Source organism: Pinus tabuliformis, chromosome 7 (genome assembly GCF_031772625.1).
Source record: "Pinus tabuliformis cultivar Carrire ecotype Pingquan chromosome 7, CPIR1, whole genome shotgun sequence".
Lineage (NCBI taxonomy): Eukaryota > Viridiplantae > Streptophyta > Pinopsida > Pinales > Pinaceae > Pinus > Pinus tabuliformis.
The window spans coordinates 1,260,742,613-1,260,760,279 of NC_142293.1; the positions used below are offsets into that span (position 1 = coordinate 1,260,742,613).

The 17,667-nt window shown below is 34.4% G+C and overlaps 1 pseudogene; it reads right to left on the minus strand.

The window, feature by feature from the left end:
• Nucleotides 1–345: 345 nt before the first annotated feature.
• On the minus strand, nucleotides 346–804 carry LOC149251994 (uncharacterized; annotated as a pseudogene).
• Nucleotides 805–17,667: the final 16,863 nt, after the last annotated feature.

The following is a 17,667-nucleotide window of genomic DNA, read 5'->3' on the forward strand; positions in this document are numbered from 1 at the left end:
ATGATCTAGAAACCACTGGAGATGTAGAAGGATCTAGAATCCTACATGTGATTCTAAAAACTAATAAATAATGGTGTAGAAAGATCTAGAATCCTAGAGATCTAGAAAGATCTGATCTAAAATTCTCCATGAATTTAACTTCACACTTAACAATTTGCAGCGAATCTAAACCTAATGACATGCATTCTCCGTGAATTGACTTCGCACTTAACAGTTTGCAGCGAATCTAAACCTAATGACATGCTATCAAATTCATGTTCAAACAAACGGAACCGAATTGCAGAAAGCAAGGTACTCTGTCATTGCAGAGTGATTTAACGACTAATTTTCCGAATGATTTAATGATTAATTTTCATTCCGAATGTTGAAAAGCTCACGCATCTGTTCAGCGGTTTTCCCTTTCAGCATATCGGCAATAGTTTGACACATCAAGTCCAAAAGATTTGTGACCACCAGGTAGTGGGCAGCCTTTGTAACTTCAAACAGTATGGCGCGCTCTTCTACAAGAGCTTTCACGAACTCCTCATCCCACGTTTTGACGGCATCAAGCGATACAGTGGGGGCATCAAGAACATGGTATCTGCAATATTGAATAACGGGACGCAGAATCTTGGCAGAAACGAGAGGCAGAGGAATGGTAATGTTGGTGCCCAAGTCCCCCATCATTCTCTTTATGATGCCTGAAGTCGATGCCACCTCTATTTCCACCTCAAATATTTTGCCATCGCAGCTCTGCAATTTCACAATATCGTTGTTATTATTATTGCATACTTCCTCGGCCATCGGCGTGGCTGATTGATCCATGATCTGAGCAAGTGGACAGATAGGCACGATGAAGTGAAAAAGATTGGATTGCTCTGAGATTGCGATGAAGTGAAAAAGATCGGATGATAGTAGCGAAATTTTGTTACAATATTTATATAGGGAGAGAATTCATATGAATGGAAAAAGTAACGATCACGGCTGGTACTTTTCCATATTTGCGGCCGACACAGGTGGCTGCTTTATTTACGCCCCTTGGGTTACTATGAGATCAATCGGTTAGGACCGCAGCTAATTTTTGGTTGCTGCGCTGGTTTGTTTCCATAGTTCCGACGGAGGGTAATCTTCTCAACCGGATTCAAATTGGTCCTATGATTTTGACTCCTTGATATATGGGTAAAAGGTGCATATTCTCTTAGTGGGACCTTTTTTTTTGGGTCATTCGATAAGGAAATCGTAAATTTGACTGGGTGAAAGAGTCAAAGCTATTAAGTTTAAGGTGATGGTTTTGGTGCCTTGTGATAATAGAGTGCATGAATTATATGTGATAGAGTCTTTTAAAAGGTTTAAAAGTCTTGAGGATTCACCATTGTAATGTGTTGCAGACTACTTTAAACTCATGGTTTATGCATATAGTTTTGGTGGAGAGTGGTATTAGAGTCCATGGATTACATGTTATGGAGTTTTTTAAAAGAGTTAGGGATTTCCCATTGTAATTTGTGGTAGAGGGCACATGATTGCATTTAAGCCATATAATAATAATAATAGTAGCTAGTTTTTCTCAGTTTGGGTTTTCCTGGTGTTGCTTCATGCCAAAGCATGCTTTCATTTAAGTCATAGGGATCTCGAGTTGAAATATGTTTTTATGGGTTATTGTTGCTATAATAATTTTCTCTCACATTATCTTTAATAATAATAATAATAAATCTATTAGCTCGTTTTTTGAGTTTATCTTTTCAAGGTTGAAATCTGTTTAATGTGTTATTGTTGCTATAATGATCTTCCCTCACATTATATTTATTTCTAACGCTTGAGTGAAACCTATTCACATATCATAATAGCATGATCGGCATTGCCTTTGAAATCCTTGCTAGATTGAACAACACCTAAGTCAACACTCAAGACACCCAAGTCTTGTGATTGACGTTTCCTTTGGAATCATTACTATATTTAGTTTTAATTGATTCATATAATATTTATTTAATTTTGTAAGAGGTTAAATATTCTACAATTTCCATTTATTATAGATGATTGTTTTTAATGTAAATTTGATTTCTTTGAATTCCACAAATTATGTTAAATGGGAAACTTCCTCCTTATCACTCTCTTCTCCATCAACCTAAGTCATGTTTCAAGATTTATATTGGTGGGAGGATATAGGGAAGTTGTTTTGTTGAGATCCCATGGGAAATGAACATGTTACCAAACCTATAGCCAATATAAGCATCTATAGTGGCAAAGCATGGCCTTACCAAGATTAAAGGATATCCTACCATAGAAGACTTGGATTGAATGACCATGAAGTCAGTGGGATATCCCCATGAATATACTATGATCACTACATCTTCCAAGATTACTTCTAGTTTGATAGTTGATCTATCAACAAGTTATAGCACTATGGGGGTCTTCTTGAGATCGAAAAGTCCAAGAGATTCCATGGTTTCATGAATCATAACATTGATGTAATCCCTAAGGTCAATCGACGTGATTGCGATGAGAGTATGGTTGATCTACACATTAACTACTAGGCTCCTAGGGTTTGAGTATTTTGTCATGAGAACTCCCCCATCAGAAGGTATGATAACTTTCCCATAATGTGAACAGTTTGAGGATCCTTTCCTTTTCTATTGGGCTTCCTTAGAAACAACTCCCTTACCAATTTCGACTAAGTAGGGATATCCTTGATTTCTTGGAATAATGATATGCCAACACACATATTTGTAAGCTCACCTTGAAGATCAAATTCTGAATGACTAATTTTTTTCTCTAGGTACAATCTTTCTAGGTAAGGAGGAACCCATGGTCCTTGGTGAACTTGGTTTATTCTTGAGGTATCTAGAGACTGAACTGGTTCCATTTCTTTATTCAGAATTTCCTCATTGGGATCTTCAATATGTATAATAGGATGTTCTTTGTTTAAGGTCTTCTGTAATCTCAAGTGAATATCATGGCAATCTAAGGAAGAGAAGGAGTAAATTGGGTAAGTTGTAAGCCCACTACCATGGCCTAGTTGGGATGCCTTGCCATTATTGGGGATATAAACTGGGTAAGCAAGTAGTTGTGGTCGAAGAGGGATGATGTCAATGGTTGCATTGGTGTAGAGGGAAAATTTTGTACATGAGTTTGAATTATGGCGTATTAAGGCCCTCCGAAATTGGGATTAATCAACCCTTGTTTCCAATCTCACACTACTAAATATTGACCCAATTTACGATGACACTTTGTCATTTTTTCAAAGATGTTTCGTCACTATAACGAAAAAGAAGATTTGAGGAAACATCGTTTTCAGTGCAGTTGTAATTTCAAAATCTTCTTTTTCATCAAAATTTTGATGATAGTAATCATCGACTCTCTGAAATCTGTTCATTGAATATACTCATTGACATTTTGTTGAAAGTTTGATAAATGCTCCTATATATTTGTTGCAAACCATCGTCAGATGACCTACTGAAAGTCAACTTTTTCTGAAAATTTTCCCATTGTGACAACATACTATGTTGTCAAAAATTGCATTAGAAGATTGTCGTCAGTGAGAATTTTACGGAAATATTTTCCGACAAATTTTCGATCGTTATGATGTTTGTGTTGTCCAAATGTGAGTCGGAAGATCGACAATGCTGCAAAATTTTCCAAAAGATATTACGACAAACCTACCATGGTTGCGATGTTTCTACCATCAGAAAGGGGGTCAAAAGAATGATGTCATCATAGATTTTTTTAAATATATTACAACGAACCTCCCATAGTTGCGGCGTTTGTGCCGTCGAAATGGGTGTTTGAAGGCTGACACTAGGAAATTGGAAGGCCAAGGGAATTTTGAAGGAAACGACATTATAAGACCGACATTATTGGAAATTAATAAAAAATGAGCGAGCTTCCATCTAGATATTCAGAGGCTCTAAATAAAACTCTTCGTTAACTCAGGGACATACAAGAATAAATGTAGTTCAAAACATCACCTAATGTATAGTGGAATGGAGATTTTTTAGAGAATAAAAAAAGGTCCTATATAGTCCTTGATGCCAACATTGTTGTTAAAGTTTATGAAAATACTTATAAGAATGATCCTCCACCAAAAAAAATAAAAATTCCTCTAATGTTATTTTTTAGAATGATTTACACAAACTGCTTCAAAATGACACTTTAAGGGAGTAACTAGAATGAGATGATTCACGACCATAAAAATTACCCCATAAAAGTTTGAAATTCAATGAGTGCCTGAATCCCCTCTCTGTAATTGATTTCTAAGATAGTGAAACGTATGGTGAGAGGAAAAGGGTGGGCTTTACAACCAATCATAGTCACTTTGAAAACAATGGGGAATTAAGAGATCATTATACCTAACAAGCCCTTGTCAATATTGAAGTTGAGGCATAGATACATGGAAACCAACCTTTATATGAGAACTCTTTTATTTGAGTAAGGGAACAACAACTATAACTTAAGGTTGTAGTAGCGGTTCCATGAAATAATCCCTTGTATCTTGTTGGAGTGACTATGTGTTAAAGTTGCAACAATTGATGCTTAAGTTTGCATGAGCTATGACTTGGGGATGTAGCATCCGCTACTTGGAATAATATATATATATATATATATATATATATATATATATATATATATATATATATACACACACACACACACAAGAAAACATATATATTAAGATATCATTATCCCTGAAAATTTCCTTTTTAATATTGAAGTTGAGGCATAGATACACAGAAACGACATTTATACGATAATTCTTTTATTTTAGTAAGGGAATAGCAGTTGTAACTTAAGGCTACTGCAATGGTTCCATAAATAAGTTACTTGTATCCAAGTGCAACAATTGTGCGTTAAAGTTGCAACAATTGTGGCTCGAGGTTGTAGGAGTTGCAACTTAGGGATGCAGCATCTACGACTTAGAATAAAATAGTGTATATATATATTAAAATATCATCATACCTGACAAGTCTTTGTCAATACTGAAGTTGTGGCATAGATACATGGCAAAAACCTTTATACAGGAATTCTTTTATTTGAGTCAAAAAATAACAATTTCATAAAACAATGGTCGGCATTTAGTTTCAGTAGATGTGTGTTAAAGTTGTAACTATTTTGGTTTGAGGTTGTAGGAGATGTGAATTGGGGATGCAATGTTTATGACTTAGAATAAAACATATTATATATATATATATATATATATATATATATATATATATATATATATATATATATATATATATATATATATATCCATGAAAATTCATTTTCAATAGTGAAACTGAGGCACAGATACATGGCAACAACCTTTCTATGAGAATTCTTTTTTTTGAGTAAGGGAATAATAGCTCTAACTTAAGGTTGTAGTAACAGTTCCATAAAACAATTTTTTGTATCGAGTTGGAGCAATTGTGTGTTAAAGTTGCAACAATTGTGGCTTGAGGTTGGAAAAGTTGTAACTTAGGGATGCAACATGTGCGACTTAGAATAAAATAGATTATATATATGCGTGTGTGTGTGTGTGTGTGACGATAATGTTTATTTATTTATTATTATTATTATTATGTTTTTATCTTTTTAACTAGTGCGATAAAAAATAAAAATACCCAGTCACAGGTGTGGGTGCATTTGGAAAGGTATGGAGACTAATCGATTCAGAAGATACATGGAATCAACACCCAACTCCATGTCTATTTTTTGAATATGGAAAACTCTGCAAAGTGGTATTCACCTACAAATTCCATTTTTCTTCTCTCTTAATCAATTGTAGCATCATGTTTGGCTTTGAGCATGGTTAACACCATGAAAACTACAAAAATCCTTGCTACAATTATAAAGCTCGATTTTTCCAAAGCCTTTGATAGGGAAATTGGATGTATTTGATGCTTATTATTCTTTGATCTAGTTTTAACTTAGATTTCTATCAATTGGAATGAAGTTTGTCTAAGCCCATCATCTTTATATGTAGTTATCAATTGGGTGAAGCTTTATATTTTTCAAATCGTCTAGGATACTACGATGCAAGTTTGTACTACGAATCCTTTAATGTTTCTTATTATTAACAAGGACCTCAACAATTCTAGAAGGTAATCAGAGGAACTTTATAATCCATTAACAAATGCTATTATTTTGATCACTCACACATTTACATATGCTATTGTTTAAAAACCTTCTATTGGTGGATGATGCTATTCTATTTCGTGCAGGATATAGTAAAGAGGTCTAGTATGTGAAGCCTCATTAGAGCTCTAAACTCATTTGGGGTTGTATTGGGCATAAAATTAAACTTACACAAGTCTACCATCTCTTTCAATGATTTGAAGGATATGTTAGAAAGAGAAATCAACCAAGTGCACTCATTTCAAATACTTGGGATTTATGCTAAGATTTAACGACTAGAGGTATGAATATTGGTTCTTTCCATATCAAAAAGTGGGGGAAATAATCACAAGATGGTTATCCTTGGGTGCCACATTAACCTTAGTAGATTCCATACCACGATATTACACTACAATAAAAAAGGACATTGCTGAGGGTCGAAAAATGTCACCATAAGATCATTGGTGATGGTCAAAAGAGCCTCTGTCACCAAAAATTGAACATCACCAAAGGTGGCATCGCCAAAAATCTAGATGTTGTGGTGACATTCAAGGTTCGTCATCAATAATGATTTATAATGACAGATAGTGACCATCACCATTTCATATGAGTAATGGTGACAAATCTTGGCCTCCGTTACAAAAAAATTGAACATCACCCAAGGTGGTGTCACCAGAAGTATAGGTGATGTGGTGACATTCAAAATCCATCATGAATAATTATTATAATGGCATACACTGACCCTCACCATTTCATATGAACAACAACTATTTATAGTGATGTTCATTTCATGGTTGTCACTATTGATGCATATATATCGTGGCGTTCGTTGACCATCACCATAAGATCATTGGTGATTGTCAAAAGAGCCTATGTCACCAAAAACTAATTGTCGTCATTCCATATCAATATCAGGTGACGATGGAATCAAACCACCAACCTCCTGTTTGTAAAGCAGGTGCTCTTCCATTGAGCTAGCACCCTTTAAAGAATTAGACTTTAGAAAATTAGGCCTTGAAGTTTTATAAGTTATAAATTCTACAACTTTCATTAAATTATAAACAATTTTAAAGTCTTAGTAATATTTTACTAAACAAGTGAAATAACATCGAAGCTACATGCATCTACCTAATGGTTATGGAAGTTGTGAAAAATGGGTGGAAGGAAAAATGGTTATATATAAAATACTCGAGAGCTAGTTTCTCATTCCCTCACTAGTTCAAAGCTTTGGGAACTAGGTGGCATGATTTCTATTTCCTTGGAAGCCAAGATACATATTTTCGTGTTGATTTGAGTTATGTGTTCATAAGGGCTTGATTTTCCTTTTTCAAATTTGGACGTGTTGATGCATCTTTCTAGGTTATTTTGCTGCCAACTTGGACAAGTTTAGCCACTATTTGGATGCCATAATATTGTTGTGCGTTGAGGCTGCATATGATCTCTAAAGAAGCTCGCTTTTGTGTCTACTGGGAGTTGTGCTGGGACGTGAGCCTTTGCTGGTCATTTGGGTATCTGTGGTCTCTTTCTAGTGACAAAATCCACTAATTATTCTCAATTATCAACTACTAGATTAAGTGGTCTATTGTACCTGGGAGTTCTTGTTTCATATTTTGCACCTGGGCAGTATCTTTTTTATCAAATAAACGTTGGGATGTAACTCAAGGTGGACTGATATCTATTTTTGGGTCTTTATTATTGGTTGCCACTACACTCTAGGTTCTACCTCTATGATCTATTCATTGTCTATTCAAGTTTTCAAATGAGAATAAACTAGTATGTGAGCAAAAATTGGTGTATGACAACATTAATTTAATTTATGAAAATATAAGTTTGTCTTAAAGGTTTGTTGATACATGTGAGGTCCTAAATACATAAGCCAAAGGCATAAATTATAAATGTATCACCTACAGGAGCATATAACCAAACTTTTTGATGAAAAGCATCATTGAAAAAGACACTCAAACTTAGAATTTTTTAGAGACAAATTGGAAGTATTTTTAATTTGGGATATTATAGTGGTACTAGAGCTAATTTTCTTGGCTAGCAATGGATCTCAAACCAAGAAGTATCAAGAAAGGGGAGGGATTCCAAAATGCTTTCAAATCAAGAAAAAATCTCGTAGAAATTCGATGAATATAGTGACTTTTTCCTAAAGATGACAAAACTTATGGAAGCATGGTTATCATCAAAGGCAACAAGGAGGAAAAATGATTTCAGAACTAAAGACTTAACACACACAATAGAAGGCATAGATAAAAAGGAGACAATAGTGGAGGATCGAGAGGCAGATGAAGCTTTGAAAAACGAATTTGAAGGGAGAAAAGGAATAGTGAATGGTGATTTTGCATAAAGCTATGCTTAGAAAACATTTCACCTGAATGGCAAAGTGCGTGGTCAAGTGACAAGACATTATTTTTATCCTGATATTAAGGTTTTCACTACCATTTCTACCATCAGGGAAACTTCTACACTGCCACAATTGACTAAGAAAGTCAAAAATTTGAGCCTACAAATATTTGATCAAATTCAATTTTCTATCCATGGACCATTAAGTAACATTTCACTTGAATGGGAAAATGCATGGTCAAGTGACAAGACATGATTTTTATCCTGATATTAAGGTTTTCACTACAAGTTCTACCATCAGGGAAACTTCTAAACTGCCACAAGTGACTGAGAAAGTCACAAATTCGAGCCTACAAATCTTTGATCTAATTCAATTTTCTATCCATGGAGCATTAAGTAAGAACCCTTGTCATCTCAACCATTATGTTTTTCATAGGGAGTGGAAAGCTAACATAAGAGAAACTCTAAACTTGTCCTAACCATAAGCTATGGATCTAAGATAGGGGAACAATATTCCAAACTGTCTAAAAGCACAACCACAGTTTTTGATAGGGGTAAGAATGCAATTGAGAGTAAGGAGAAAAATAAGGGAAGATGGGGTCACAAGTTGAATGGACCATCTCAAAGAGGGAGTCACTATGCCCACAAAAAATTGAGTTCTCTCCGAAGGCTACAAAAATCCATTTCAAGGCCTCAGGGATTTGTTTCCAACATGGACCAATGATATGAAGAGGGTGTTGCATCTATTTCATGTAGATTAGGATGGGTAATAAAAGTCATTGTTCTTCGAGAGTCATGTATGCCTAGATCCCCAAATAATTTGATCAATGATAATGATGATGGTGTTTCTTGGACAAGCCTTGGTGGTGAGAATCCCTCGATTCGAAGAAATTCATATTCCCAGGTAGGACGAGCTCTAGAGCTCAAATCATTGACATCTTTCAGACAAACTCCAGCTAGTGAACTCTGTCAGATTGCGCCACAATGGGTATTTGAATACAAAAGGCTTGTCTAAGATAACAATACGCAGGTTTGGTAGGTAGCACATGACAATATGGCTAATCTTTCTTTTACTATTGGGATATGTTTTGGTCCACATTTGACATTTGTAATGGGTGCATGGTGGTTAGGTCAGTTTGATCCCTCCACAAAATTATCTAAAGTTGCAAAGCGATGCTTCTAGGTGGCTTTTCCAGTCCAAGAGAAAAAATTAGAAGCTATGATTTTCTATGGTAATGAGATTTTTCACTACTTGGATGAGAACTTGAAGGTTATGCCACAAACAATATATGGAAAAATAGCTCTAATAGAAGAATTGAAAGAAATGCATGAGCTTTTTGTGTCATCCTCTTTGCTTGCATTATCATCTCTTCTTGATGTTTTTATTGGGACATATATAAAAACGTCAAATTCTGAAAATGTAAGTTTTTCTAATGGTCTTGATCTAAAGAATGTTATAAAGGCAAGATCTAGAGCTATCAAACCAACAGAGAGGATTTGTTGTACTCACAAATTCTTTCAGGGAATTTTGAAGTCACAAAGTTGTAGAGTTTGTAGGGTTTTCTACCAAGTGTTGTTGAGTTTTGTGAAGTATGTTCCCCAGGTTTTTAGCAAGGGAGACATGAAATTCCAACAAGTATTGTCCTTGGACCATTTGAAGAAAACATCCAACTTGTCATTCTTCTATGTGGAATATGTTGTTGTTCTTTACAGGAAATGGAAGCTTGGAGGGTTTCTCGTCTTCAGAAAGTCATATTACCTCGAGTATGGTGTTTTCTTAGGCCTGGTTGCTATGGGTAAAAACAAGTGTCATATCCCTGCATGTTGCCTATGTTAGGCTCTGTTCCTCCTAGTACAATTTCGAAAGAACAATTCTTTGTTGATTTCTTTCGAGGCCTTTGGGAAGGGAATTCTATGTGTCTTAATCCACCGTCTAATCGAGTTGCTCTTTTTAAAGCCATGAAAGAATGATTTATGTGGACTGCAAACAATGCATCAAGGTATGTCAAAGATGGGTTACGCTCTATTGAATTTTTTCATGTTAGACTTATTGAATGCATTGTTTTTAATATTTTATGGTATGGCTACATCACAAAGGAAAATTGTATATCAATAACGAAGCACTAGTGGGTAAAGATGATGCTTTAGTCACAAAGAGTATCCAGACTACAACACAAAACATCTAGGTTAAGCCACTTCCCAATTATTCCAAGAGTTTCATGCAGGAGTCGAGGAACTATATTATTGAAATTTTATCAAGCATCTATACTTTAGATCTTAGCTTGCTTCATCCCTTCAGCGAGAAATTCCAAATAGAATCACTAAAAATCATTCAGCTATCTGGAGATGGTGCATCACTTGAATGCAATTAGCGCATGAATCAATTTTCATAATTTTTCTCTTTATTGGGAACATGTTTGATGGGCAAGGCTTTGGGCGACAGAGGAAAAACCCTTGCAATCCTGCAAGCCATGACTATGGGTATTACTCACAATGCCCATATAAGTATGCTTCCTTGTGGCTACTCATCAAATTTGGGGCCATGTCTATCAATGATACTTCATGCAACATTTAAATTACCAGAACTAAGATAGAAGACACATATATTTTCTCCAAGGGGACGAAGCTTGATGGGGCGCCTTGATGATAGTAAAGCATTGAAGCAAAGAGAGATGTTCATTCAAGTTTCTTGCACATCGGGAAATAATAGATTCCATGATTCATGGTATTTTTCTTTCACTCAAAACCACCAGAGCTCTGGAATTAACAAATATCAAGGAAAAATAGTTGTGGTCAAAAAATTGTGCCTTCACCCGCGTGATGTACAAAACATGTATGTTGTGAACACTCTCAAGCTTCATCATATGGTCGATTACATATTTTTTCTACAACAAGGTGAAGGGTCTCATCCAGATAAGTGTTCAGGAAGTGATTTGAATGGTGGTTTATATTATATAAGCCTATACAAGTTCCTAATTCCATCTCAACAGAACTGGCCCAAGGACTATAACGCTCCTCCTATATGCTTATTAGATCACGGTGTTACAATTGAGGAAATTCAAAAATATTTTTCAAATCTTATGCTTAATGAAACATTGGGAGTTGTGGCTAACAATCATACTGTGTTTATTGATTACAGTAAAGAAGTATGGAATCAATGGATAAAAACTTGCAGGAAAGATGTGTCAACATTGTATTACTTCCTCCATGGTGGTATGATCCCTAATAATATAATATTTGATGGCAACAAAGAATTTAAAGGAGCTTCAGTTCAAAAAGGGCGGTAAGAGAAATGGACTTCTAGTATTTCTCATAATGTCAACAAGGATGTTGCCAATAAGATAACAACATTGAACAACCTTATAGAACATTTCAACCAATTTCATGACATCTCAAAAATTGTTTGGTAGCTTGGGGCACCTCTTCTAAAAATCGTTTGGCAACTAGACTTATTGAATGCATTATTTTTAAGCTTTTATGGTATGGTTACATCACAAATGAAAATCATATATCAATAATGGAGCACTAGAGGATAAAGATGGTTCTTTATTCACAAAGAGTATCCAGAATGCAACACAAAACATCTAGGTTAAGTCACTTCCCAATTATCCCAAGAGTTTCATGCAGGAGTTGGGGAAATATATTATTGAAATTTTATCAAGAATCTCTACTTTAGATCCTAGCTTATTTCATGCCTTCAGTGATCAATTCCAAATAGAATCACTAAAAATCATTCATCTATTTGGTGATGGTGCATCACTTGAATGCAATCAGTGGATGGATCAATTTTTAGAATTTTTCTCTTTATTGGAGACATGTTCGATGGAAAAGGTTTTGCCCAACAAAGGCAAAACCCTTGCAATCCTGCAAGCCATGACTGTGGGTATTACTCACAATGCCCATATAAGTATGCTTGCTTGTGGCCACTCATCAAATTCAGGGCCATCTCTATCAATGAAACTTCATGCAACGTCTAAATTACTAGAACTAAGACAAAAGACATATATTTGCTCCAAGGGGACGAAGCTTGATGGGGCGCCTTGATGATAGTAAAGAATTGAAGAAAAGAGAGACGCTCATTCAAATTTCTTGCACGCTAGGAAATAATAGATTCCATGATTCAGGGTATTTTTCTTTTACTCAAAACCATCAAAGATCTCGAATTAACAAAGCTCAAGGAAAAATAGGTGTGGCCAAAAAATTGCGCCTTCACCTAGGTGATGTACAAAACCTGTGTGCTATGAACACTCTCAAACTTCATCATGTGGTCGATTATATATTTTTCTTGCAACAAGGTGAAGGGTCTCATTTAGATAAGCGTTCAGGAAGTAATTTGGATGGTGGTTTATATTATATAAGCTTGTACCTTCAAAAAATCTTGTCGTTTTGGTAGTAATTATCAAACAAAAACAAGTTTTTGTCATTGAAGAACTTGTCAATTTTGGTAGTACCAAAGGTGAGTCCTGTAGTGAGCATGAGTCTTTTATCCACATTCCAAGAGTGAAGTTCCTGTGGAGAATGCGAGTCCTCAACAGCGGAAGTCCCACAGTGAATGCGAGTCTAACCCTTGCAGAAAGTACAAAGAGAAGCCATATCTGAAATATCTCAGAACCATATATACCATCTGAATTGTGTTATTTGGAGATTATCTCAACGAGGTATTTATACCAATTTTCCAATATGAAAGGTGCCTCTTGGAGGCGAGCTGGCATGAGGTCAACTTAGGAAAATTCCAAATTTTCAAATAATAAAATTTCCCTCCAATTTGACATTGACTTAAATGAGGACATTGATAATCTTTGACCCCAAAATGAATTTAATTGATAAATAATATTTGTTTGTTTGACTGAGTGAAACATTAGAAGAAATTTCAACCTTAAAGTGGCCGCCTAAGGAAAAATAATAAAATAAAAGTTATGAGTTTTGGAGCAAAAGAAAAAAACCATTTTTTTCATCGTATTTTTTTGGCTTATCTCCTTATACATTTACTCAAATTTCAAGTGTAGACACTCATTGGATGTGGATTTAAATTCTACATCCAAAGAGTACCCATTATACATAGTTTTTAGAAGACCTGCATTGATAAAATTTTAAGATACACTAAAAAAACGTGTTGAACACATTTTTTTAATGTATCTTCAACTTTTATCAATGCGGGTCTTCTCAAGAGTATGCATAATTGGTACTCGTTGGATGAAAAAATTTATTTCGCATCCAACGAGTGTCTACACTTGAAATTTGAGTAACATATAAGGAGATAAGCAAAAAATACAATTAAAAAGGTAGTTTATTTTTTTATTTTCCCTTCAAAATATTTACATGTACCTCTTTTTAAATTTAAAGGATTTTGATTTTCTTACATATTATGTATATGAAAATTTCATGGGCACTTTTAGGCTAAAATTTCCTCTAATGAGATCACAATAGGTGGTGCAGGATGGGAATTTCTCCCTAGTTGCCAATTTCAATACTCCCTCTCAGCTAAGGAGGAATTTCCATTAGCATCAAAAGTATCATCTCAGACGACATGTCTCAATCATAACATGTGGACTTATTTCATAAAATAATAATACAATCAAAGGTTGTGGAGATCGAACCTCAAACCCTCCATCTCAACTATATCAACAAAACATCCATCTCATCACATTTCGTCTCAATTTCCTTTGATCATCAATTGAACAATTTTAATCCAATAGAAGAAGAATAAGAATCATCATTGGGGAGCTTCGACTACCACCCTATCAACTCAATCATCATCATAAGGGAGCATCCAACTTCCATCCTATATCCAATCATTAATATAGTCATCTGAAGAAGAATCATCACAGGGGATTTCCAACTCAACCCTCATCATAGGGGGTTCCAACTCAACCCTTTATCAATAGGCGAGATATACTTACTGGGAGGGCAAGGATCACACTTTGTCATATTAACCTAGCACAATAGGCGAGATCTACTCAAGGATCACACTCTATCCTATCATTTAGTTGTAATAGATGATATCGACTTGAGGATCACACTCTGCCCTATTGTCTCTTGAGAAATGAAAGCTAATAATATGTTACCTCATTTTTTTTATTAATGATATAATATTGTATTATTAATTTATTTTTATTTTAATTGGATTAAATTTTTTATGGTAATGTTTTATATAAACATTAATTCAAATACCTTAATCTATTAAATATATTAATAACCATTATGGTATGTTAACATATTAATATGATTAAATATATTTGAATTAATATGAATTTTAGTTATTGTAAATTGAAAGTTATCTTGTATTAATTTTTTTATTAATGATATAGTATTTTTTTATTACTTTATTTTATTTTAATTTGATTAAATTAAGTTATGATTATAATGTTTTTATATATAAATATTAATTAAAATACCATCTATTTAATATATTAATATCTATAAATAAATACTATGCTATATTAATATATTTAATAATTGATTAAATATATTTGAATTACTATGTCTTTTATTTATTATAAATTGAAAGTTATCTTATTTTAGTTTTAATGAATCAATGAAATGTTAATTAATATGTTTGTCGTATAAATATATTTAATTAATTTTTATTTTAAATATATTAATACATTCAAATGTAAATTTAAATATATTGATATATTTAAATACTAATTATTTTAATTAAGTTACTTGATTTAATATAATTAATGGAAGTAGATAAGGATTAAGGAATAGAGATGGTCGAGGTGGTTAGGGTAGAAGGGTTAGCTTGGAGGTTGCATCTTTGAGTGAGGGGTATCCAACTTATGTTGACTTCAATCCCACCATTTCTGTTGAGATTGATGGGGTTTTTCATGATCTCGAGCTCTTCACGTATAGTTCTTTTGTAATAATGGTTCTCCCTGGAGACTATTTCCATGTCTTCAAGGCACACATGATGGTTAGTCTTGGATGAATGTCCAGCAAGAGCTAAGGATCTGATTCTCCCTTTCTTAATATTTGCAGCATGCTCTTTAAGTCTAATTTTGAAGGATCTTCCTGTCTCACCAATGTAACATTTACCACAAGAGCATTTGTCTTTATAAACGCTTTTTTGATGGAAGCGATCAAGGTCATCTTTCACATATTTTATCTTATGCTGGATCATATTCACTGGTTTGAACGGGGTTGTTATACATTTCTTTCTCAGGACCCTCGATAGTTTGTTAGTGACTCCCTGGATGTAAGGGAGATATGCTTTCTTATTAGGGTTTGAGAGTTGCAAGAGGGGGGTCTAGAAGAAGTTCTAAATTTGGATTTTATGATGGCTCTATTGATATCTTTGTACCTCTAACCAGTGTTTAGGAAAACATTTTTCAGATGTTCAATCTCCTCATCTACATGCTCCTTGTTAGGTATCCTTAAACCTTTGGTGAAGAGTGCGTTGAGAACCCCCATCTTTTGGGACGGGTTGTGATGAGAATTCTCCTGCAGGTAGCTATCTGTGTGAGTCTTTTTCTGTATACTTTATGACCCAACGATCCATTTATTTTCCTAATAAGAAGAATGTAAAGGAATGGAATGTAGTCGTTCTCCTCACTATCCACTGTGAATTTAATATCATTGGAAATTCTATTAAGGTGATTCAAGAAGTTGTTTAGCTCAGAATCTCCATGCAGTGAATTCAAACTAGTATCATCAATGAACCTAGTCCAAAATTAGGGCTTAAGAGGGTAAGATTCCAAGGCATTCTTTTCAAATTTCTCCATGAAGAGGTTGGCTACTATGGGGGATAATTCCGATCCCATAGCACCCCTCTGAAATTGACAGAACAAAATCTATGTTATTAACGGCCTGGGATCAACATCATTGAAGCTAGAGAAAGGAATCTAAGGAACCTCTAGAAGTTGATTAAAGGATCGTATAAGGAGACCTTATAAGAAAATAATCTTACTATCTTCAAGAAAAATGTCTAAGACAAACAAGGGAGAGAAAAAATTAGAAGAGCATCCAATTACAATGCTTGGAAGAAGAGGATAGATATCATCCTCGAAAAGAATAAAGTATTTGATCTAGTAAAAGGAAAAGTGAAGAAGTCTACAAAATCAAGAAGTCTAAAGGGACGAGGATCAAGAAAAATTTACCAAATAAGTTTCACCAAAGAAGAACATGATGGAAGGACCCGAAGTCAAGGACCTATTTGCGAGAAACTCTTAGGGACTCTAACCCTTGCATGTCATTTTGCTCTAAGTATCCTTCAAGCTTGGAGGGAGCCCTTACTAACTTCCAAAAGATAAGTATCTTATTAACTTTTCATTTTTAGTTTTCCTTACTTTTCTAAGTTTGTTTGCATTAAATACTAATCACATTTATATTCATATTTTCCTTGTTTAGGAAAAACTTGTTGAAGAGTCAAGGATGGATGACTCACAAGACAAAGCACTAAAATTACAACGTTTGTTAAGAAACAAAAAGGTATGTCTTCAACTATAACTTTTTTCTCTCCTCATGATATTCATTCTTGATAAACTATTACTAACAGATTTTGTCTAGCTTTCTTGAATCTTAAATATTCTTGGTTGGGTGTTTCATCATTAGATAAATATACCCTCCTCATATCTTTGATTACTCTTGTGGAACCCAAGAAAGGTTCATTGTGAAAACCCTAACTTAAGGATATGTCGATGATTATGTGTTAAACCATAACCTACTTAGGTTTATTATTGAAAGAAATTTATGATGAAGTCATGTTTGGGGATTTTGGTGTGGTTATGGAAACCCTAACTTGTTAGGGTTGAATGGTGATGTATGAAATCCCAAACCTTTGAAGTATTGATAATTTATGGTTTGATATGCTTTTTATTGAAACCTTAAATCCTTAGGGTTTGGTAGGGTGTATAAGACCCTTATAATTTCTTAAAAATGAGATCCTTGGCATGTGTGTGTTTGTCCAATAAAACCTATTCTGATCAAGTTTGTATTGATCTTTTTGTAGTTGGGTTTTACTAACACATGTTATGATATTCTTATGCTTGATGATGGGATCCTAGATGTATGAGTTGACCTAATTGTTGATGGTCATGATTCCTAGGGTTTGTCACTAAGCCCTAGTTGTTACACAATAATTTGTCACACCTCCTGCACTTCCTTGTGACATACCCCGAAGTGCCCGAAACATGACCATAATGCAATGTACTCATTCATATATGGAGCTCAGATCCTCCCTAAGACATTGATTGTAAAATGCCTTGAGCTTCCCCTGAAGGAAATAGCTCTAAAACCCTAATTTGAGAATCATCG